This window comes from Pyrgilauda ruficollis, unplaced genomic scaffold (genome assembly GCF_017590135.1).
Source record: "Pyrgilauda ruficollis isolate IOZ18807 unplaced genomic scaffold, ASM1759013v1 scaffold320, whole genome shotgun sequence".
Classification (NCBI taxonomy): Eukaryota; Metazoa; Chordata; class Aves; order Passeriformes; family Passeridae; genus Pyrgilauda; species Pyrgilauda ruficollis.
Window position 1 is genome coordinate 76857 of NW_024524601.1, and position 23029 is coordinate 99885.

The 23029-nt window shown below is 53.1% G+C and overlaps 2 pseudogenes; one reads left to right on the top strand and one right to left on the bottom strand.

The window, feature by feature from the left end:
* Positions 1 to 1589: 1589 nt before the first annotated feature.
* On the bottom strand, positions 1590 to 20215 carry LOC121357287 (annotated as a pseudogene).
* Positions 9336 to 13688, top strand: LOC121357292 (annotated as a pseudogene).
* Positions 20216 to 23029: the final 2814 nt, after the last annotated feature.

Here is a 23029-nt window from a genome sequence, read left to right on the forward strand (position 1 = left end):
TGCCAGGTGATTGGGGTCATGATCTCGTAGTTGTGCCAACAGTATGTGTCCCTGTACTGCAGTACCTGAGCCCATCTCCTCTCCAGTAATTCCTGCTGGGTGCTCCAGTACTGGGCCTGGGTGTTCCCATATGGAGTATCCCCTCTAAGTGCTCAAATCACTGTTGACGTGCTAGAGCTGCTTTAGGTTATAGATGTTCTTGTCCATGAACCTCACCCACTCAGGGCTGTTCAGGAAGTGACACTGGGCTTTTCCCATCCACAGGAACACCACTGTGTGGGCAAGGAGGCAAGTTGGGGGACGCACCCCCCTACCCCCACCACCCTACATCAGGTTGGAAGCTCAGGGGGCCACTCTGGACCCCCCTTTCCAGCCCCCACTCCACCACGCGGCCGCTGCAGCACCAGCTGCTGTGTGAGGGGATGTCCCCCGTTTGCTCCCGAGGGATGGACAAGGGGATTGGGGCCCCTCCCGGTGTGGATCTCATCCCCCCGGAGCCTCAGGAAACCGCTCCAGAGATCAAGCTCCCATTGGGAACCCTTTTCCCACTGTCCCACCCTCCCTTACATGTCCTCTCAAACACCTTTCAGTTCCCTCCCCTGTTGTATCGTGCTTTTTGTTTTATCAGTGGGTCTATGGTTTGATTTGTGATTTAGTAGTTTTCCTTGGTGCTGGTATTTCTTTTGTCTCCACCCTTTTCCCAGAAATGTCGTCAGCTAGTTTCTAGTTTCTATTTCTCCAAATTTTACCCATTTCCTAAGACTGTTTTTCTTCCTTGGAAGTTTATTGGTTCGTTACCGTTATTCTCCGCCTGGGTTTTTACTCCCAACTCTCCTGATTTGTTGGAAGTTGTGTCTGCTCCTGCCTTTCCCCTGAGATATAAGTCTTTGTTGGCCCCCTAGCTGGGGCCCAGGAAGAAAGAGGGGAAGAAACACCATCAAATAAAGTTTCCCTGGGACCCGTGTGCGCTGCCTGTGTTTTATTCTGCGCCGAAACAACTGACAACTGGGATTCAAGGAGCTCCAGGGGGAAAACTGCCGCCCCTCACTCTCAACATCAGCTAGCTGGGAAAGCAAAGCGGCAGACTCCCCGACCTCAACCCGCAGCCGGGGGGGCCCCCAGCAGCAGCAGTGCCCCTGCCTGCACTCCCCGGCCTCAGCTGCCCCCTCGGGGACAGCTTGGGGGGCCCGCCCTGGTGCCCTCCACTTGTTCCCTTCCCAAATTCTCCTGGTGGGGAGCGCCGGGGGTGGGGGTCACAGCGGGGTCCAGGTGAGGAGGCAGAGCGCTGCGGGTCCGCCTGGGCACCGCCGAGTCACCAGCAGCAAGTGCTCTGCTCGGCTGGGCACTGCAGCAAGGGGGGACACCCTGCTCCAGGGGGGATGTCCCAAAAATGGGGGACTCTCACAGGCCACTTCTAACCCCCCCCAGCAGGCTGACCCTGACTGGATGCAAGGTGCTGCCAAAACTGCTTTGTCCCTGCCCTCTGCAGCTGGACAGGGGAGAGAAAATAAAAGGAAAGGCGCAAGAATTGAGGTAAGGACCAGGAGGGATTGCTCCACAAACACTGTCACAAGCAAAACAGACTCACCCTGGGGAAAAGACCTCAATTTACTACCAACCAAATCAGAGCAGGATAATGAGAAGGAAAATAAAAACTCGTTCCCCCAGCCTTCCTCCTTTCCTGGGCTCTCCCTCCTCCCTCCAGCAGCACAGGGAGATGGGAATGGGTATCACGGTCAGTTCATCACACCTTGTTCCTCCTGCTGCGCAGGGAGAGAAGTTTGGGAGTCCTTCCCCTGCCCCAGCGTGGGTCCCCACAGGGCCTCAGGTCCTTCCAGCAAAGCTGCTCCTCTGCCCAGGGATGCACAGGGCCCTGCATGGAGGCTGCTCCAGCACGGGCTTCCCACGGGCTCACATCCTTCCTTTCGGGCATCTCCTTGTTCCAGCGTAGGCTCCTCCAGGGGCTGCAGGAGAATCTCAGCTCCGTCACCTGGAGCAGCTCCTGCCCCTCCTTCTGCACTGCCCTGGGTGTCTGCAGAGCTGTTCCTTTCACGTGTTCCCACTCTGCTCTTCTCTGGACCCAATTCCATCGGCACAAGACCTTTTCCCTTCTTTAATCCATTATCCCTGGGGTGTCACTGCCATCTCCTGTGGGCTTGGTGTTGGCGAGTTATGGGTCCATCCAGAAGCTGGTGCTGGCTTTGCTGGACATGGGGAAATTTCTGGAAGCTTCTCACAAAAGCCACCCGTGTAGCCCCCTACTTCCAAAACCTGGCCACACAAACCCAGTACATGGCCCACCTGGAACATGGATCACCAGGTCTCGGCCCAGTGAGGGTCACTGTGAATCATCCAGTGTGGGTCCTCTGACGGGTGATGAAGTTGGAGCAGCAGACAAAGCTCTTCCCACAGTCAGGGCATTCACAGGGTGTTGTGGGGCGCCCACAATAAGCCTCTGTTAAGGACCTGCACTCCCACAGCCCAGAGCAGGCTTGCTTAAACTGCTGACAAACAAGGCCAGAGACGGGTCTTTGTGTGGAGCTCCAAACCTGCTTTATTGCAATGAGGAGGGTCCAGGGACAGAGGGCTGAGGACAGGGTTTTACAGGGGGGGGAAAAGAGGCAGATCTGAGCGCCAAGGGCCGATGGGAACTGAGTACAAGGAACTGAGTACAAACAACACAGAGGAGGGGCAGCCAACTGGGGAACCAACGAGGTAACGGGCAGAGCATTGCAGCAAACCAGGACCAACAGGGGACATGAGAGGGGGGAACATTCTAGGGGGAGGACATACAAGGAAAAAATGGCAGTTGAACCGGGTGATACCAGTAAAGCTTGCTGCATTAACAGGAGCCTGCAAATGCCTATGGGTGAGACCATTGAATTCAGAGGGCTGTCTCTCTTTGACCCTCACCACCTTTGCCCTCCCAGGGCTGAGGTATTACAGCTCCAACGGTGGCCCCCAGGCCTCCACAGCAGGGCTTCCCTTACAAGTGGGACTGTTGGTGTTGGGTCAAGCCAGAGCTGCTGCAGAAGCTCTTCCCACACTCGGGACACTTGTAGGGTCTCTCCCCGGTGTGGGTGCGCCGGTGCAGGGTGAGGTGGGAGTTGCGTTTGAAGCCCTTCCCGCAGTCGGGGCAGCGGAAGGGCCTCTCGTCCGTGTGAATGCGCTCATGTAGGAGGACATGGGAGCTGGTCCGAAATCTCTTTGCACACTTAGGACACTCATAGGGCCGTTCTCCACTGTGGATCTTCTGGTGGTGGATCAGGTCAGAGCTGGTGCTGAAGCTCTTCCCACACTCCCCACACTCGTAGGGCCGTTCCCTGGAGTGCAGGCGCTGATGGGTGAGGAGGTTGGAGCGGTCATTGAAGCTTTTCCCACATTCCTTGCAATTGTAGGGCCGTTCCCCTGTGTGAATTACCTGATGGCGGATCAGACAGGAGCTCCTGCTGAAGCTCTTCCCACATTCCAAGCATTCATAGGGGCGTTCCCCTGTGTGGATCATCCGGTGGCGGAGGAGGTGGAAGCTCCGGCTGAAGCCCTTTCCACATTCCAAGCATTTGTAGGACTTCTCCCCCACTTGAGGCTTCTTCATCAGCTCTGAGTTCCAGCTGAAGCTCTGGCTGCCTTCCTGGCACAGGGGGTCTCTCTCCTCCTTGGAGCATCCTGGGCTGGGTTTGCAGCCCCTCCTTGTACGGGATCTCTGGGGCTTCTCTTCCCCATTAGCTTCCTGTGCTGTGGAGGCACTCAAAACAGCCTCTTCCTCAGTGTTCTGCCAGGGGGATTTCTCCTCCAGGGTGAGGTGGGAGTTGCGTTTGAAGCCCTTCCCGCAGTCGGGGCAGCGGAAGGGCCTCTCGTCCGTGTGAATGCGCTCATGTAGGAGGACATGGGAGCTGGTCCGAAATCTCTTTGCACACTTAGGACACTCATAGGGCCGTTCTCCACTGTGGATCTTCTGGTGGTGGATCAGGTCAGAGCTGGTGCTGAAGCTCTTCCCACACTCCCCACACTCGTAGGGCCGTTCCCTGGAGTGCAGGCGCTGATGGGTGAGGAGGTTGGAGCGGTCATTGAAGCTTTTCCCACATTCCTTGCAATTGTAGGGCCGTTCCCCTGTGTGAATTACCTGATGGCGGATCAGACAGGAGCTCCTGCTGAAGCTCTTCCCACATTCCAAGCATTCATAGGGGCGTTCCCCTGTGTGGATCATCCGGTGGCGGAGGAGGTGGAAGCTCCGGCTGAAGCCCTTTCCACATTCCAAGCATTTGTAGGACTTCTCCCCCACTTGAGGCTTCTTCATCAGCTCTGAGTTCCAGCTGAAGCTCTGGCTGCCTTCCTGGCACAGGGGGTCTCTCTCCTCCTTGGAGCATCCTGGGCTGGGTTTGCAGCCCCTCCTTCTACGGGATCTCTGGGGCTTCTCTTCCCCATTAGCTTCCTGTGCTGTGGAGGCACTCAAAACAGCCTCTTCCTCAGTGTTCTGCCAGGGGGATTTCTCCTCCTTGATCTCGGCCTTCAGCTCATAGCCTGGGGGAGGAAGGACAAAGAGATTCTCCCAATCTGTGCCCGGCAGGACGGGCAGCAGGGTTGTCCTGCAGCTGGGGGCTGTGCTGGGCTGGGAGATGGAGCAGAAATGAGGGGAAAATGGGAAATGACTTCCTTACCTGCCTGGCTGTCCCAGAGCATCTTCCTCTTCCTTGCAGCCTCCTCCTCCATTCAGCCAAGTCTTAGGAATGACAAATCCTGGTTTTGGGGGAAAACAATGTGTGAGTGTGCTGAGTTGGAGGTTCCTCCTGCCCAAGTCCATCTCTAGAAGTCACCAGGTATCTTGTGTCCATGGAAACCTCTCAAAAACCATGATGCAGGAAAAAAACCCCTCCAAATTATTAAGATTCAGCAAAGGAGTCCTCCAAGCTTCCCCCCTCTCTGGTCTCTCCATTTTGGGGCCCTGGAGGTCTTCGCTCCCCTGGGACAGCCTGGTTCCAGCAACCTTTGCTTAGGGTTGCTGGAAGTTTAGGGGTCCCTACTCCTCTGAGTCTCTGTTTCGAGCGCTGGGGGTCCCAGGGCTCTCGCTCCTCAGGCTCGCCCCACTCCAGGGTGCCGGGGGCGTCCCCCCTCCCAGTCCCCCGTTTCAGGGTCAACGCAATCCTGCCCTCCCCATTAACTCCGTGCTTCCTCCTGTCTAGTCTGCCGGGGTATTCCCAACAGGTATCGCCTCTCTCCGGCCTCCCAGGCCAGGAGCAGCCAGGACCGGGGTCCCCTGCTCCCGCCGGGCGATCTCCAGCTGGCGTGCGGGACCCCGCATCCCCCCCGCCGCAGCCTGGGCTCTGCAGGGCCGGGATCCCCCCCGAACACAACAACTCCCGGGACACCCAAATATCTGGGGTAAGTCCCCCCTCCCCGGTCACCTGTGGGATGCCGGGGCAGATGCTCCGCGGGCCGGGAGGGCTGCGGGCGCAGGGCGCGGTGGACTCGCGAATTTCCTCCTCTTCCTCTTCCTGCCACTTCTTCTTCTTCTCCTTTGCGGAAGATCAGACAGCTCCAGAAGCTGACCTCCTGGTCCTGGTACATAAACTCAAAGCAAGAACAAAAATGAACATCCCTATTCCTCGTCGTCCTTCTGCCTCTCCTCCTTTTCCGGCTCCTGCTCCTCCTCTTCCTCTACCCTTGCGCTCCCCGCTTTCCGCTCGCCCGGCTGCGGTGGGACGGGCCGGGACAGCGTGGACGGGGAGGAAGGGAGAAGATGGCCGAGGAGGTGGGTCAGCCCCGAACCGAGATGGAGGGAGCTGGGATTTGGGGGGACGGTGGGAAAGAAGTGGGAGAGGGAAGATGAAGGGAGGCGGCGCAGCGGGAAGGTGGTTCCCGAAGGGGATCCCTTCACATCTCCCTTCATGTAATCCCTGGAGGGGTTCCCTGCGGCTCTGGGGGAAGCGGATCCTCACTGGGGGGTCCATAGGATTAGAGGATTTTAGGACAGCTGGGAAAAATAAAGGCCTTAGAGACAGTAAGGATAGTGAAATGCTAAAACAGCAGAAAAGATATATCGGCAGTAGCGAAGACGTGAGAAATAGAACAATAAAGCTGTGTAGTTTGGCTTTCTAAGTTGCAAAAGGTATATTTTAGTAAATATTTAGAAGGTTAAATATGAATGGGGCCCTGTGTTTTGTCTTTTATGAACGAACCATTGTATGAGAGAAAAAGCTGCTGTTGTTTTAACCAAAGCTAGGTGTGCTTCATGTGGTTGGATAGAACTACTGTCAGTATTGTTTTGTTCTATGGAATTGGCTGAAACTGGGTCTGAAACTATCTTATAGTATGTTGTAACATTAAGTTTCCTCGGACTGCTGTCTCGATAGCGAGCTGCTCAAATCGATCCATTGTCATAGCCGTGTAATGAGACTGATGCTGCTTAAATAAACAGCTCAGGACACTATTCAGGTGTGGTCCCTTTCCGTTCGTGTCTGTATATAAACTGCCGGCGTCACCCCCCACCCAGCCCCGGTGGGGGTGGGAAACGGGGGTCCGGCGTGGCCTCCCGAGCTTCCAGTGGGCTGTGGGGTGCTGGAAGTTGCTGTGGCGGGGGGCACACCACGACCTGTGTCCCTGCCCACAGAGGGGTGTTCCAGCGGATGGGAAAGGCCAAGTGCCACTTCCAGAACGGCATTCCGGAGTGGAGCTGGACAGGAGCAGCTCGGGCACGCCGTTGGAAAGCCGCTCTGCATCATCATATGCTGATTCTCGTCTACCTCTGACCCTGCTCCGGGCTCTGGAAATTCTCTTCTTCCGTCTGCATTCATCACCCACCAGCACCGGCACACGGGGAGCAGCCTTACAAGTGTGAGGGATGTGGGAAGAGGGTTCAGAACATCTCAGATCTCATGAAACATCAGTGGACACACTCGGGAAAATCTCTCCCCAGCCCCCGCTCCTGTCAAGCCACACCACAATCTGAGAAATACTTGTTCAGGCCTTGGCCTTGACAAGCTGCCCCTGGGCTTAGCTCCTCTTGAGTTTATCACCAACATTGTCTGTTCCAGGAGCTGGTGCTGCCCAATGAGCTCCAACAGCCTTGGAAACTTTTTTTTTTTTTTTTTTTTTTTTTTTTGCCTGAATAACATCCCAAATGGGATCACATTTTTGGTCTCAACCTTTTGCAGAAAGTCACCAACCTGAGCTGGGGCCAGGATGGAAAATGTCTGAGACTAAAGCCCATCCCTTGGGCCCTATAAACAGCAGCCCTGAGTGAGACCCTTGGAACTCTCCTGGGCTGCAGCAGCTGCAACAGCAGCTGGGAACTCTCCCATTTGCTGCACTTGGGGCACCCCCAAATGGTCTGGGCTGAGCCCCCCACTCCTCGAGGCTCTGCCCTGCACCTGGTGGGAAGATGCAAAGGCAACTGAAGGGAGAATCCCACTGGATTCCAGGGGAATTCCCCACAGGAACCTCGTGCAGACTCCTTCTGTCCATACGTGTGTGACGCTGAATATGCCATAGCAAATGTCCTGGGAATGCCACTCTCCTGGAGTCGGAAGTACTTAAGAGATGTAAGTCAGTCGGGCCTGTGGGTATGTTCCTGTTGTGGTGTAATAAATTCTATGTGAAGTTACTGATTAAGTTTTAGTTAAGTTTAAGTTAAGTGCTATTGGGCTTTTAAGCATAAACTGCTGAAATCCAGGCTCAGTTCTGCACAGGTGTCTACTCTGACCCTTGTGGGATCTTCCATATTCCTTTTTATCCTTACCCTTTATTGTTTTTTTTCCCTCACCCCTTCCTCCCCCAGAACCCCCTGAGGTACATAAATAGTTTTGGGTTTATTTCAGTTTGGATTGATTGATTCTGGATTTTTGTTTCCTTTTTCTTGGTGTGCTTTAGCCAGGTAATCTTCCCCTCCTCTCTCCCTCCTTCTCCTCCTCTTCCATCCCTCCTCCTCTTCTCCCCAGGACTAGCACCCACCCTTGGTCTCCTGTGCCTCCCAAAGCCACAGCATCCCACCGCAGGGGCAGGGATGGAGCTGGGGCAGCGCTGGGCTCTCGGCTGCTCCTGCCCACACTTGGTCCCCACTGCAGCTGCCACTGCCAGGACAGTGGTGGGGGGCCCAGGCTGGATGCCCTCCATCTTCCCCCTCATCAAATTCCCCTCCTGGCGGGTGCTGAAGGTGAGGGGGGGTTCAGGTGGGGAATGTTGGGTGCCGCGGGTCTGCCTGGCAGCTGGTGAGTCACCAGCCAAACCCCTGCAGAAGTGAGGGATACCCTGCAACCCCTTCAGGAACGGCATCCCCCTGGCCCCATCATCCTCAGCCTTCATCTGTCTCATTTCAGACCCCATCTGACCCCTCCTAATCCCCATCCCACCCCTCCCAATTCACGTGCCACTTCTCCCAAATCCCATCTCACCCCTCCCAATCCCTATCCCATCTGCCCCAGTCCATATCCCACCCTTCTCAATTCACATCCCACCCCTCCCTATCCCCTTTCTTCCCCTCCAGGGTCTGGAGCGCTGTGGTATTGAATATTTTTGGGATGGTACTGAGTCATTTTGAGGTGGGATCGAACCATTTTAGGCTGGAATGGAGACACTTTCAGTGGCATTGAGTGGTTTTGAGGTGATGGATAGAACCCCTCACTTTTTGGGGTGCAGAGTAATAGAGGAAACTCCTGCAAATTCCCTGAAAAACCCCAAATCCTCCTGTATATCCCCCAGACTACAAATTCCCCCTTAGTCCCTGTAAAATGGTGGGGTTTTACACATGTTTGACGAGATTCTTTATTTTTACCCGGTTTTGGATGTTTTTAAAGGATAGATCACAAGAAAATCAAGGCCAAAATTAACGAAGTTATGTGTCAGCATTGTTTGAGTATCCATGGGGTCGGATTGGGTGGGGTGGGTGAAAGAGCCTTTTTTGGAGGGGTTCCCACAAAATTGTCTCCAAAATCTTGGTCTCTGCCAGTGCTGGATTACCATGTCTGTGACCAGCTTGAATCACCAGGCTGATTGAAGTCCAAACATGCTCACCACAGATAACACAATGTAGGTTCTCTAACGGGTGAACTTGGAGCAGTGAAGAAAGCTCTTCCTGCAGGCAGGGCACTCGCAGGACGTCCCTTACCTTTGGGACTGTTGGTGTTGGGTCAAGGCAGAGCTGCAGGAGAAGCGCCTCCCACACTTGGGACACTCTTAGAGCCTCCTCCTGGTGTGGATGTTCTGGTGGCAGATCAGGTTGGAACAGTCACTAAACCTCTTCCCACATTCCCTGCACATGTAGGGCTGTTCCCCAGTGTGGATGGATGCTCTGGTGGCAGACCAGGCAGGCGCCTCACCTGAAGCTCTTCCTGCATTCCAAGCACATGTGGGGCCATTCCCTAGCGTGGACCTTCCGGTGGTAGATCAGATGGAAGCGGAGGCTGAATCTCTTTCTGCATTCCAAGTACAGGTAGGGCCGTTCCCCGTGTGGATCTTCTGCTGGCACATCAGGCTGAGGCTCTGGATAAAGCTCTTCCCACATTCCAAACACTTTTAGGGCTGTTCCCTGTGTGGATCTTCTGGTGGCAGTTCAGGCTAGAGTTCTGGCTGAAGCTCTTCCCACATTCCTCTCACTCATAGGGGCAGTTCCCCGTGTGCAGCCAGTGGTGGATGAGGAGGTTGGAGCTGTTGCTGAAGCTCTTCCCACATTCCAAGAAGCCCTTGTAGGGTTTCTCCCCATTGTGAAGCTGCTGGTCAACCACCAGCTCAGAGCTGAGCTGCCTTCCCAGCACAGGGTGGGTCTTTCCTCCTCAGAGCACCCTGGGCTGGGTTTGCAGGCCCTCCTTGTGGGGCATCTCCGTGGCTTTTCCTCCCTGTTGACTTCTTGTGCTGTGGAGCCACTAAAAATGGTGTTTTTCATAAGGTTCTGCCACGGGAACTTGTTCTCTTGGGTCTCTGTCCACAGCTCAGTGCCTGGGGGAGGAAGGAGAAGGGAAGGGAAAGGAGATCCCCCCAGTCTGTGCCCGCAGGATGTCCTGCAGCTGGGGGCTGTGCTGGGCTGGGAGATGGAGCAGGAGAGAGGGGAACGGGGCAGTGACTTCCTCACCTGCCTGGGTATCCTGGAGTATCTTCCCCATAGTCTTCTCCGTGCAGCCAAGGCTTGGGAATGACAAAGTCTGTTTTGGGTGAAAAAAAAATCAAGGTATGAGCTCATTAGGTTGGGGTTCCTCCTACCCCACTCCATCTCATATATATCTATATGGTCATCTTGTATATCTAAAAGCCTCAGAAACATGAAGACTCAGTGTCAAAAACCCTCACAGGAGTTCTCCCTTTCTAGTTGCCTCTTTCTGGGGTTCTGGAGGTGCCCCTTCACTGGGCTGCTGGGGGTCCCATGGGTTCTGGGCTTCCCCTCTTCTTGGGTGTTGTTTAGAGATGTGTGAGGCATCCCAGGGGTTCTTTCTCCCCTAACTCTCTGCTTAGGCATGTCTGGGGTCCCAGGGGTCCCCCTGATAAGAGAAATGGGTCTTAACATCTTCACAAAAGACTAGGTCTGAAAGAACCAATCAGGTTCTGAAAGAAGGTGTGTGAAGGTCTTCATGAACATCAAACTATGCCTTTGTAGCAGAACGCAGACAGTTTGAACTTCTGAGCTTTCGGGGAATATGCAGTAGGTGGTTCGGGAAGGCTCTACCTGAGGAAATGGGGAAGCAAAGAGGGAAATATGCAGCCAAAAGTTTATGATAAAAGGAGGTTGCATCCTCCTTTTATGAGGAGAGTCCCCACAGGGGTGTGCCCCAGTGGACTCTCTCCCTTCGTTCAAATAAGGTTGCAGGGCTCCTCTGTCTTCTTTGTGAGCACTGGCTCTTCACAGGTGATTTTTCCACACACCCGTCTCCAGGCTCCCCCCTCTCCAGGCTGACAGGTTGTGGCTCCTCCGTTGCCCGCTCTGTTCTCCCCTCTCCGCTCCAGACTGCGGGGGATTCTGCCTCCTCCGTGCCCTCCTTTCGGGGTCCCGGGGTTCTCCCCCTCGGCTGGCCCACGCTGCCGGCACCAGGCCATCGCCATCCGGGGATCCCGCATTCCCCCGCCCTCCGCCACCGGGACACCCCCAAAAAACCCCACCTGTAGGGAACGCCCCGAGGTGTTCAGGGCGAGCTCAGCTGCAGAACACTGCGGGGAAGGAGACGATGCTCCCGGGGGCGGTACAGTGAGCGATGGACCCCCTTCTCCGTTTCCATCCCTCCTCTTCCTGCTCCTCCTGGTCTTGCTCCTGCTCCTCCTCCGTGGCCGCCCTTTCTCCCCCTCTGCACCACGGCCGCCCTAAGCTAACCCCCCGACATCCCTGGCTGCGGAATGGGGTGACCCCCCAACCCCCCCAATCACCTCCACAGGGATTGACCGGGAGCTTCAGCCAGAGCTCTGACCTGGGGGTCCAGCAGCAGCTTCATGACAGAGAGAAGCCCTACTCCCTGCCTGGAGCGTGGGAAGAGCTTCAGCTGGAGCTCCCACCTGGTCCGCCACCAGAAGATCCACACTGGGGAATGGCCCTACGCAGGTTTGGAATGTGGGAAGAGCTTCAGTGATGTCTCCACCTTCGCCTTCCACCAGCAGCTGCACGCTGGGGAATGTGCCCACAAGTGTGGGCAATGTGGGAAGACTCAGCCAGAGCTCCGAACTCCTCACCCACCAGTGCCAGTCACTTGTTTTTGAAATTTTAAAAGTTTAATAGAAATAAAATGGTCATAAAAATAGTAATATAATCAGAATAATAAAATTTGAACAATTGAGATTAAGACAATAGGAGACAATAAAAACAAAGAGATATGGACATCTGGGTACCTTTTTCTGGGCATCACGAGCCCGAAAAAGGACCCCGGTTAACAGAGGATTAACCCTTAAAAACAATCACCTGTTGCATATTCATACATCTCATACATGATGCATAAATTCCATTCAAACACTGGATTCTGTCTGGTCACTGTCAACTTCTTCCTCTTGATCCTCATGTTGTCTTCCTGTCTGAGCGAGGTGGGAAGAAGTTAGTTTTCTGCTGATAAGGGAGCAATAAATTCCCTTTCTCTGAAAGATTTAGGTGTCCTGTGGCGTCTATCTGGTGCGAGTCCTTTCTTAACCAAATATCTTACATAGCATAGTTTCTATTTTAACATTATGTTATCACCTAAAACTATATTTAATAGTTAATTTAATACTTAAGAAAATTAATACAGCATAACTTTCTAGCATAACATATACAATATTCATTTTAATACTTGCGAAAAGCCAATCATAAAATACACATTTTTCACAGCCTGCATACGGCAGAATGGCCCTTCAGGTGCCCTGACTGCAGAAAGAGCTTTGTCCGCAGCCCAGCCTGGTCATCCACTGCCACGTCCACAGTGGGAAGAAGCCTTATGAGTGTCCTGAGTGTGGGAGGAAGTTTCGAGCAGCTAAATTCTCATCAGGCATCAGCAAACACACATGGAGGAGAGACCTTATGAGTATCCTGACTATGGCAAGAGGTTTTGGAATGGCTCCCATCTCATCAGTCATCAGGGGACACACACCAGGGAGAGGCCCTACAAGTGTCCCGAATGTAGGAAAAGATTCAGCCGGAGCTTTGCCTTGACAAGACACCAACAGACCCAGCAGTAAGGGAAGCCCTACAAGTGCCATGACTGCAGGAAGAGCTTGAGTTGAAACACCAAGCTTATCATCCACCAGCACCTGCACACTGGGGAGAAGCCGTAACAAGCGCTTGGAATGTCGGAAGAGCTTCAGCTGGAGTTGCAGCCTTATCACTCACCAACGTCTGCACACTTGGGGACAGCCCTACAGCTGTGGGGAATGCAGGAAGAGCTTTAGATGGAGATCTTACTTGATTTACTACCAGAGGATCCACACAAGTGAACCACCCTACCAGTGTGAGGAATGTGGGAAGAGTTTCACTGATGTCTCCAGCCTGGTGATCACTCACCAGTGCCTGCACACTTGGGAATGGCCCTGCAAGTGTCAGGAATGTGGGAAGAGCCTTAGCATCATCTACTACCTGATCCGCCACCAGAAGATCCATACTGGGGAACAGCCTTACGAGTGTCCCGAGTGTGGGAAGAGGTTTCAGAATAGCTGAAATCTCATCAGGGATGCACACAGAGTAGAGGCCTTTCCACTTTACCAGCTGCAGGAAGAGCTTCAGCTATAGCTTCAATCTCATCACCCACCAGGACATCCACAGCTGGGTGAAACCCTGTGAGTGTTGGGAGTATGGGAGAAGCTTCTGCAGGTCTGCCTTGACCTCGCACTGCACCCATCAATAAAGGAAGCCCTTGTGAGCACCCCAGCAGGGAGGAGGGGGGAAGAGCTTGTTTGTTGCTCCAGCTTCTTCACCCATTGGAGGACACACACTGGATGATCCACATTGTGCAGAGACCTGATGATCCATATGCAGAGCTGGGATGCATTCAAGAAGCAGCTGTTTTTTTGAGGCCTGTGATGAACAGGGATAATTTGAGGAATGGGATGTTCCCCAAGTGACCACCAGAGACCCTTAAATGACGCCAACTCTAATGTAAAGGTGTTCCAAGATGCGATTTAAATATGTAAAAGAATTTGAGGGGAATGTTTAGCATATGTGTTTGAGTTTGGGAAATGTATTAATATGTATTAGTTACATAAATACAAACAAATATGAGAAATAGCTGAGTGTGTGTGATAGGGGGAGTAATACCCTGCACACACCTAGCACTGAAATAGAGCTGCTTTCTAATAGTGAAATTACATGGTTAAAGAGTTTAATTCCTGTTTTCAGTGACATTTTCTTGTTACCAGCCCCAGCCCCACACACAATCCCCAGCTCCAAACAGGTGCTGGCATTCCAAAAACAGCCGGGCTGTGCAGTGGTGGGGTGTTCATGTCCCCACCTCGTACAGCTCTTGGAGCTCCAGTCCTTGAGGGGTATCCTTATTCCACGGAAGAATCTCCCCATCCCTCTCCCCCTATGAACTGGATAGGTCAGGAGACTGCAGTTAAAATTTGGGATCAGGCTGTTACACTCTGAAGCCCTGCACTGTCAGTCAGATGTGCCCAGGCCGCTGTGCCACCTCAGCAGCTTTGGAGAAGTTATCACTTATCACTTGGTTGTTCCTTTATCCTGCTATTTTAACAGATCTCCTGTATCTTATCTCACTGTCATTCAACGCCAAAAACAGTGGAAACCGCCTTCATTTACCGCTGGCATGTTTGCAAACAGGGCATTGTTCGTGTTGTTTGACCCCATTCAGGCAGAGTATACCGGTACTGGACTCCCACTGTCCCACCCCCAATTTTCCTCATTCTCCCATTCATTTCCCATCGTCCCTTCAATCCCCAGCTCCCCCTACAGCTTAGTTTCAGGGTGTGTCCCCCCGGCCCGGTATTGGGAACTCAGCCCCTTCACACTCAGTTTGGAAGTCAAAAGATCCTCTTCTCCACCCTCTCACGCTCCCTTCTCATCATACCTCTAATCTCCAGGTTTCCCCAGAACTTGGTTCTGGGCTGCCACCTACCTCCCACTAAATTTGGGGGGTTGATGTGCCCCTTTCACTGAGTTCTGTAGATTCCATACCTCTCCCACTCCGTTTATGAGTCCCAGACCAAACTTTCCACCTCTTTCCCACTGCCCTTGGATCCCCAGCCCACCATTCCCCTCTCTGGGTGTGGGGAGGTCCTACCCCACCCTTTTCCTGTCCTGGCCTGTCCTGGATTAGGGCAAATCTGGGAGAAAACCTCCAAAGGGCCCCGGATCCAAAAAGGGAAAGGAAAAACAGTCCAGGGAAAAATCTGGACCGCTTAGCTAAACTAACTAACAGAAGCAAGAAGCAAAAGCAGAGCGGGAGCAAAGCAGGAGCGAAGCAGGAGCAAGAGCAAAGCAAAGCAGCAAAAAGCAAAGCCAAAAGCAAAAGCTGCACTATGTACTGCTTCGTCTCTCTGTCCCGCCAGCTGTGGGGGAGCAGGCTGATAACAAACCAAAACAAACCTTGCTCCTCAGAGCCAGTCATGAAGGCACAGTACGTAACATCCAGCACCAACAGAACACACGACTGGGGATACAAGCATCATAACCTCACCCTAGGACATGGCCTCACTGCTTCCCATCGTTTCCCTCCCTGCTTCCCCCCTTCCACCCGCCTCCCACCCCCCGGCCCCGTTCACCCGAGCGCTCCGCGCCCCTAGCCGGGTGTTATAAATGAGAAGCTTGACTAGGCCAATATTCCAGCAGCAATCAATTTATTAATTAATATGGTAAAGTATGAGCAATACAGCGCTGGGTACAGCGGGGGAAGATTTCCCTCCAACTGCACACCAATAGTTGGGGCTTACAGGTATTTATAGGGGTGCTCATAAGCTTTCTCAGCAATTTCTATTTCCACTTTTTACTCCTGAGCAATTTTTATTCTCAATTTTTACGTCACAATTCCATACACTATTGTGAGTTAGTTTTTCTCAGGATGTACCCCAGAAAGGAGTATCCCCAGATGGTGGGGTTCGACTTCCCAAGGAAGAAAGAGGTCTTCCAGCTGGTGAGGTCCAGACTCCAGATGTGGGTCCACCTTTTAATTGCAAGGACTATAAATCTCATAACAGTGATATCCAGCTTCCCTTGGTGGAAACTATTAGTCCTTGAGTTGATGCTCATCTTCCTTTCTCAAGCTGCTTTTCACTGTTTTGTTAAGGCATTGCGATAAACATGTTTCCTTTTTATATATTCTAAAGCTATAGTTTCAAAGATCCTTACTACAAACAATATTCTAAAATTATACTTCAAAAGGTTATTATTGCAAAACTCTTTTTAGCTAGAAGCAGAAAGTTCCTATGAAACAGCAACATCCTTCAAGCTTTAATTCAAATGCTCCCAAATCAACTTAAGACTTAGAAAGGTTAATTGCCAACAAAGGATAGGTTTAAAGGCCTTCTTCCATGCTTTACTTCCTCAGTTATTTATTAGAATTCGTGTTTACAACTGTCCCACGGTCAGTTTGCACACATATCACAATCACAGACACACAGGTTGCCTGTATGTACCTGACACGAAGCACAGCTTGGTATTTCTCACGGGGGTGCTCCCAGTGCTCCCCAGCTGTGCCATCCCAGCTGTGCCATCCCAGCTGTGCCATCGGCCGTGCCTGGGCTCTGCGGGGACGGATCTGGCCGGGGTGCCCCCCCATCTCCCCCGTCCCCAAATTCCCCTTGCGGGGGTCGCTGGGGCCCAGGGGGGCTGCAGGTGGGCAATATACTGCTCATTTTCGGGGGCAGCAAGGGGACACACTCTGCTCCAGGGGGGTGTCCTGCAATCGGGGCACCCCCACAAGCCGGTTATAACCCCTCAGCCATCGGAGGAACCATGGGGTTCCCCCAACCTCCCAAAATGAGGGGAAGGGGCCCCCACAAGCCATTTATAACCTTGGAAATTGGCAGAAAACAGCAAGGTCCTCTCCAAAATGGGGTCATCTCACCCTCCCATAATGAGGGGGCATCACTGCAGCCCCCGAGAATAGCGGGGAGTCACCTCAGCCCCCGAAAATGAGCAGTACATTCCCAAAAGCCGTTCGTAACACCTCAAAAGTAGCAGGAAGCAACAGGGTCCTCCCCAAAACAGGCTCCCTGTACAGCTCACTTTTCCAAGTGCCAGAGCCACATGTCTCTCCCACCACCCCCCCCGCCTCAGGATTCTGGGTACCCCAAAAACTCACTTAGGAAGAGGGGGGGGCCCAAAAATCCCCTCAGGAATGGGGAATATCCCAAAATCTCTTCAGGAATGGCAGATACCCCAAAAACTCCACAGATTTGGGGAATACCCTGAAACACCTTTGGGGACGTGGTCCCTCCATCCTTAACATCCCCTATCTTTTGCTATCTTATTCCAGATCCCTTCCCACCCCCGCCCCCCAAATGCATTCCAGCCCCTAACCTGCATCCCACCACTCCCAATCCCAATCCCACCCCTCCCAGATATGAAGATCCCCTTTCCAAGTCCTATTTCCTCCACCCCATCCCACCCCTCCCAAACCCCATTCCTCTCTTCCAAACTCCATCCCACTTCTCCCAATCCACATCCGACTCCACTCCAAACCCCATCCCAACCCTCCCAATTCACATCCCACCTCTCCCAATCCCCATCACACCCCATCCCACCCCTCCTGGGGGTTTTGAGGGTTCTGTGGGATCACATAATTTCTGGGGTGGAATTGAGCCATTTTGAGGTGGAATCATGCCCTTAAGGGGTGGAGCTGAGCTATTTTAGGTTGGGATTTAGCCATTTTGGGATTGAGTAATTTTGATGTAACAGATTGATCCCTCTTGGATTTGGACTGCAAAACAATGGAGAAAACTCCCACATTTCTCCAAACATCCCCTAGAACCCCAAAATCTCAGTAAAATGGTGGCAGTTCAGAGGTTTTATTCCATTTTTTTACCCTAGCCTTGGGTGTTTTTAAGGGATAAACAGGAATTAAAAAAAAAATCAAGGCCAAAAGAAAAAGATTTACATGTCAGCACTGTGAGTGTCCATGGAGTTGGCTTGGGTGGGTGGAAGAGCCTTTTTAGAGGGGTTTCTACCGCGTTGTGTTCAAAATTTTGGTCCTTGCCCCATTCCATCACCATCTAGCTGTGCAAGACACCCATGGGCCAGAGAGAATTAGAATCATGGAATTATTTAGGTTGGAAATGACCCTAAAGACCATCCAGTGTTGCTTGATACCAGAAGAAGAAATGACTGGATGTAGCAGATGAAATTTTTTAGGGTCTAAGGTCAACAAATCTGCTCTTCCCAATGCATTTCCAACATCAGTCTGTGTCCCAATGGATGTTCTTGCCCCTGTGTTCATCCAGGTGCCTATGGGGAACCAGGAGGATGTGGAGACCACAAGCCAGGCGTCTTCCAACGTGGATCACCAGGAACAGGGATCACCAGGACTCTGCCCGACACAGATCGTCCAATGCTCTTCCCGCAGCTGGAGCACTTGTAGGGCTTCTCTTACCAGTGGGTCCGTTGGTGTGAGGACAAAGCAGAACTCTGGGTGAAGCTCTTCCCACACTTCAAGCACCTGTAGGGCCTCTCCCCCGTGTGGACGCGCCAGTGCTTGACCAGGTCGGAGCTGCGGATGAAGCCCTTCCCGCAGTCGGTGCAGCGGAAGGGCCGCTCCTCCGTGTGCATCCGCTGATGCAGGAGGAGATCGGAGCTGGTCTGAAACCTCTTCCCACACTGGGGACACTCGTAGGGCCGTTCCCCGGTGTGGACACGCTGGTGGATGACGAGGCTGAAGCTGCGGCTGAAGCTCTTCCCACATTCCAAGCAGTTGTATGGCCGTTCCCCAGTGTGCAGCCGGTGGTGGCTGATGAGGTGGGAGCTCTGGATAAAGCCCTTCCCACACTCCAAGCAAACATGTGGCCGTTCCCCAGTGTGGAAGCGCTGGTGGTATGTCAGGCTGGACCTCTTGCTGAAGCTCTTCCCACATTCCAAGCACTTGTAGGGGCGTTCCCCTGTGTGAAGGCGCTGGTGGACCACCAGGTCAGAGCTCTGGCTGAAGCTCTTCCCACACTCCCCACACTCGTAGGGCCGTTCCCCAGTGTGGATCTTCTGGTGGCGGATCAGGTGAGAGCTCCAGCTGAAGCTCTTCCCACACTCCAAGCACTTGTAGGGCTTCTCCCTGCCATGAAGCTGCTCATGGATCACCATCTCTGAGCTCTGGCTGAAGCTCTGGCTGTTTTCCTGGCACAGGTTGGGTCTTTCCTCCTCAGAGCTCCCTGGGCTGGGTTTGAAGTCATGCCTCATGGGGGATCTCTGGGGCTTTTCCTCCTTGCTGACTTCCTGTGCCGTGGAGCTGCTTAAAACAGCCTCTTCCACAAGGTTCTGACATGGGGATTTGTCTTCCCTGGTCTCTGTGTGCAGGTCATTCCCTGGGGGAGGAGGGAAGAAGGAGAGGAAGGAAGAAGGAGACAGAAGAAAAAGGAATGAGTGAGACAAAGGAACAAGGAGAGGAGGGATTGAGGAGAGATAGGAAGGAAGAAGGAGCGGGAACAGGGAGAGGAAGGAAGTGAGGAAGGCAGAAGAAGGAAGAAGGGGAGGAATGAAAAAGGAGGAGGAAGGAGAAGAAGGAACAAAGAAGGGGAAGAAGGAGAAAGGAGAGGAAGGAATGAGGAAAAGAAAATAAGAGGAAGGAGCATGAAAAAAAAGGAGGAAGGAGAGACAGGAAAGAGAAGGAACAAGGAAAAGAAGGAAGAAGGAACAAGGAGAGGAAGGAAAAAGCAGAAGAAAAGGGAGGGAGAAACAAGGAGAAGGGAGAAGGAAGAAGGAAGGGGAGGAAGGAGATCTGCCCCTGTACCAGAGGGAAGGGGAAGGACATCCCCCCAAATTCATACCCAGCAGGACTGCTGGGGTTGTCCGGCAGCCAGGGACGATGCTGGGCTGGGAGCTGAGGCAGAAGAGCGAGGGAAAGGGGCAGTGATTTCCTCCTCACCTGCCTGGGTGTCCCAGAGCATCTTCCTCTTCCTTGCAGTCTCCTCCTCCATCTGGCCAAAGTTAGGGAATGATAAATCCTGGTTTTGGCAGAAAAAACAAGATGTGAGTGTGCTGGATTGGAGACTCCTCCTGCCAAATCCATCTCTAGAAGTCACTGGGCATCTTGTCTCTATAAAAGCCCCCGAAACACTAAGACACAGCCCCTAAAACCCCAAGATTCAGCCAAAAATCCCTCTAAAATAGAAAATTCAACCAGAAAAACTACAAACGGCCAAGATTTAGGCCAAAAAACAATAAAAATACCAAGATTCACCCCCCAAAAACTTCACAAGATCAAGATTCTGCCAGAGAAAAATCTCCCAGGAGGTCCCCCTCTCTGGTCTCTCCACTTTGGTGTTTCAATGGCCCCCCTTCTCCAGGCTGCTGGGGTTCCTCTGTGTGTAGGGGATCCTCATTCCGGGATGCCAGGGGTCCGGAGAATCCCAGAGGTCTCCCCACTTTGAGGCTCTGGTGGTCGCTCTTCTCTGGGCTGCTGGGGGTCCAGTGAGTCATGTCCTCCCCACCTCCTTAGGGATACCACGGATTTTGGAAGTCCTGTGGGTGTTCTCTCACCATCTGCTTCAAGACGCTGGGCGTTCCCGAGTTCCCCCCCACCCTGGGTTTCCCACTTTGGCGTTCCTTGGGGAAACCCTCTCCAACCTATCCCCTTGCCCTGCCTGCTGGCGGTCCCCCCTCTCTGGATCCTCCGTTTCTGGCTCTCCTCTCCAGGTTTCTCCCTCTCCGTGCCCGATCCCTCTCCAGGCGGCTGGGGCTCCCCCAGCTCCAGCACCGCCTCTCTCCTGGCTCCCCCCACACCTCGGCTCTTTCGAGGGGCCCCAAAAGCGGTGTCCCATTCCCCTGCCAGGACCGGGCGATGACCACGAGGGCGGGCTAACAATGGAGGCGGCGGGCCCCGAGCAGAAAACCCAGCCCTCCTCCGCGGCTCCGGGCACCGGCATCCCCCCGCATCCCCGGGCATCCCCGCGGGGCTCTGCGGCCGGCCGCCACCGGGACCGCCCCGACAGAACCACCGCCCGGGGACCCTCCGCTACCCTCCTAAGGGGCATTTCCGGGTCAGCTTGGGATTCCTGGAAGATCCCAAGATCCCAGAAAAACTCCGCCAGGAGCCCCACAGGATATTTGCGGCGAGCTCCCCCTCCGCCGTCACCTGCGGGATGCGGAGGGCAGGACCGGCGCTCCCAGGGCGGGGGGCTGCAGCTACCACGAGCGGGGGGCTTGTGGCTCCTCCTTTTCCTGCTCCTGCCCCTCCTCCTGCCCCTCTTCCCTTCCTCTTTCCTGCCTCCTCCTCTTCCTCCTCGTCCCGCTGCTGCTTTTTCTAATGAATCCTTACTTTTCCTCGTCGTCTTTCATGCGTCCTCCCCCTGCTTCTCCTTGTTCGTTCCTTCTTCTCCTCTTCCTCCTCCTCTTCCAGGCACCCTACCTGTGTGTGTAGACTGGGAATTGTTATAAATGAGAAGCTTGACTACGCCAATATTCAAGCAGCAATCAATTTATTAATTAATATGGTAAAGTATGAGCAATACAGCGCTGGGTACAGCGGGGGAAGTTTTCCCTCCAACTGCACGCCGATAGTTGGGGCTTACAGGTATTTATAGGGGTGCTCATAAGCTTTCTCAGCAGTTTGTATTTCCATTTTTTACGTCACAATTCTATACACTATTGTGATTTAGTTTTTCTCAGGATGTATCCCAGAAAGGAGTATCTCCAGATGGTGGGGTCCAGCTTCCGAAAGAAGAAAGAAGTCTCCCAGCTGGTGAGATCCAGATTCCAGATGTGGGTCCACTTTTTAATTGCAAGGACTATAAATCTCATAACAGTGATGTCCAGCTTCCCTTAGTTGAAACTATCAATCCTTGTGTTGATGTTTATCTTCCTTTCTCAAGCTGCTTTTCACTGTTTTGTTAAGGCATTGAGATAAACATGATTCCTTTTTATATATTCTACAGCTATAGTTTCAAAGATCCTTGCTACAAGCAATATTCTAAAACTATACTTGAAAAAGTTATTATTGCAAAACTTTTTAGCTAGAAGCAGAAAGTTCCTGTCAAACAGCAACATCCTTCAAGCTTTAATTCAACTGCTCCTAAATCAACTTAAGACTTAGAAAGGTTAATTGCCAACAAAGGATAGGTTCAAAGGCCTTCTTCCACGCTTTACTTCCTCAGTTATTTATTAGAATTCGTGCTTACAACTGTCCCACGGTCAGTTTGCACACATATCACAATCACAGACACACAGGTTGCCTGTATGTACCTGACACGAAGCACAGCTTGGTATTTCTCAGAAAACAGAGGCTGGAGAGCAGCTGCGGCGAGGGGCCTGGGTGTCCTGATGGGTGTCCGTGTGGATGTGAGCCAGCCGTGCCCTCGAAGCCAGGAGGGCCGTGCGTGTGCTGGGTGCATCAGGCCCAGCATCGCCGGCCGCGCCGGGGACGACGCTCACAGACAAAACTTACTGGTGGGGATAGGAATGGAATTGATTACCTATCAAAATAACAGCAGGATAATGAAAAGTAAAATGGATTCTATAAACGCCTTCCCCGACCCCTCCCTCCTTTCCCGGGCTCTCCCTCCTCCCTCCAGCAGCACAGGGAGATGGGAATGGGTATCACGGTCAGTTCATCACACCTTGTTCCTCCTCCTGCTGCTCAGGGAGAGAATTTCGGGAGTTCTTCCCCTGCCCCAGCGTGGGTCCCCACAGGGCCTCAGGTCCTTCCAGCAAAGCTGCTCCAGGGAGGGCTCCTCTGCCCAGGGATGCACAGGGCCCTGCATGGAGGCTGCTCCAGCACGGGCTTCCCACGGGCTCACATCCTTCCTTTCGGGCATCTCCTTGTTCCAGCGTAGGCTCCTCCAGGGGCTGCAGGAGAATCTCAGCTCCGTCACCTGGAGCAGCTCCTGCCCCTCCTTCTGCACTGCCCTGGGTGTCTGCAGAGCTGTTCCTTTCACGTGTTCCCACTCTGCTCTTCTCTGGACCCAATTCCATCGGCACAAGAGCTTTTCCCTTCTTGAATCCATTATCGCTGAGGTGTCACTGCTGTCTCTGTTTGACCCACCCTTGGCAGTGGTGTGTCTGTCCTGTTGGTTCTGCTGGACACAGGGAAGCTTCTGGCAGCTTCTCACAAAAGCCACTCCTGTAGCCCCCCCTACTTCCAAAACCTGGCCACACAAACCCAACACAGGCACTAATGAAAGAACCCTGGAAGGTCCTTGCTTTGTCTTTGGGAACTGTTGGTCAGGTCACCCCTCATGTCACAGGTCCCACCTGGCCTGCCCCATTTGTCCAGCAAGGCAGAAAGAAAAGAGAGAAGAGAAGAGAAGAGCAGGAGGTAGGAGAGAAGGAGGTAGAGAAAGAGCCAGAAAATGGGATCCTGGGAACAAAAGAAGGATGGGGAGATGCACCAGGATGGCAAGAGAGACAGACAAATGGAGAGCCTGTAGTTACTGCAGGCTCTGTTTTTTGCACAGATGGAAACCTGGTGGCACCAAATTCTGCTGGTGGGCTCCTGAAGTGAATGCC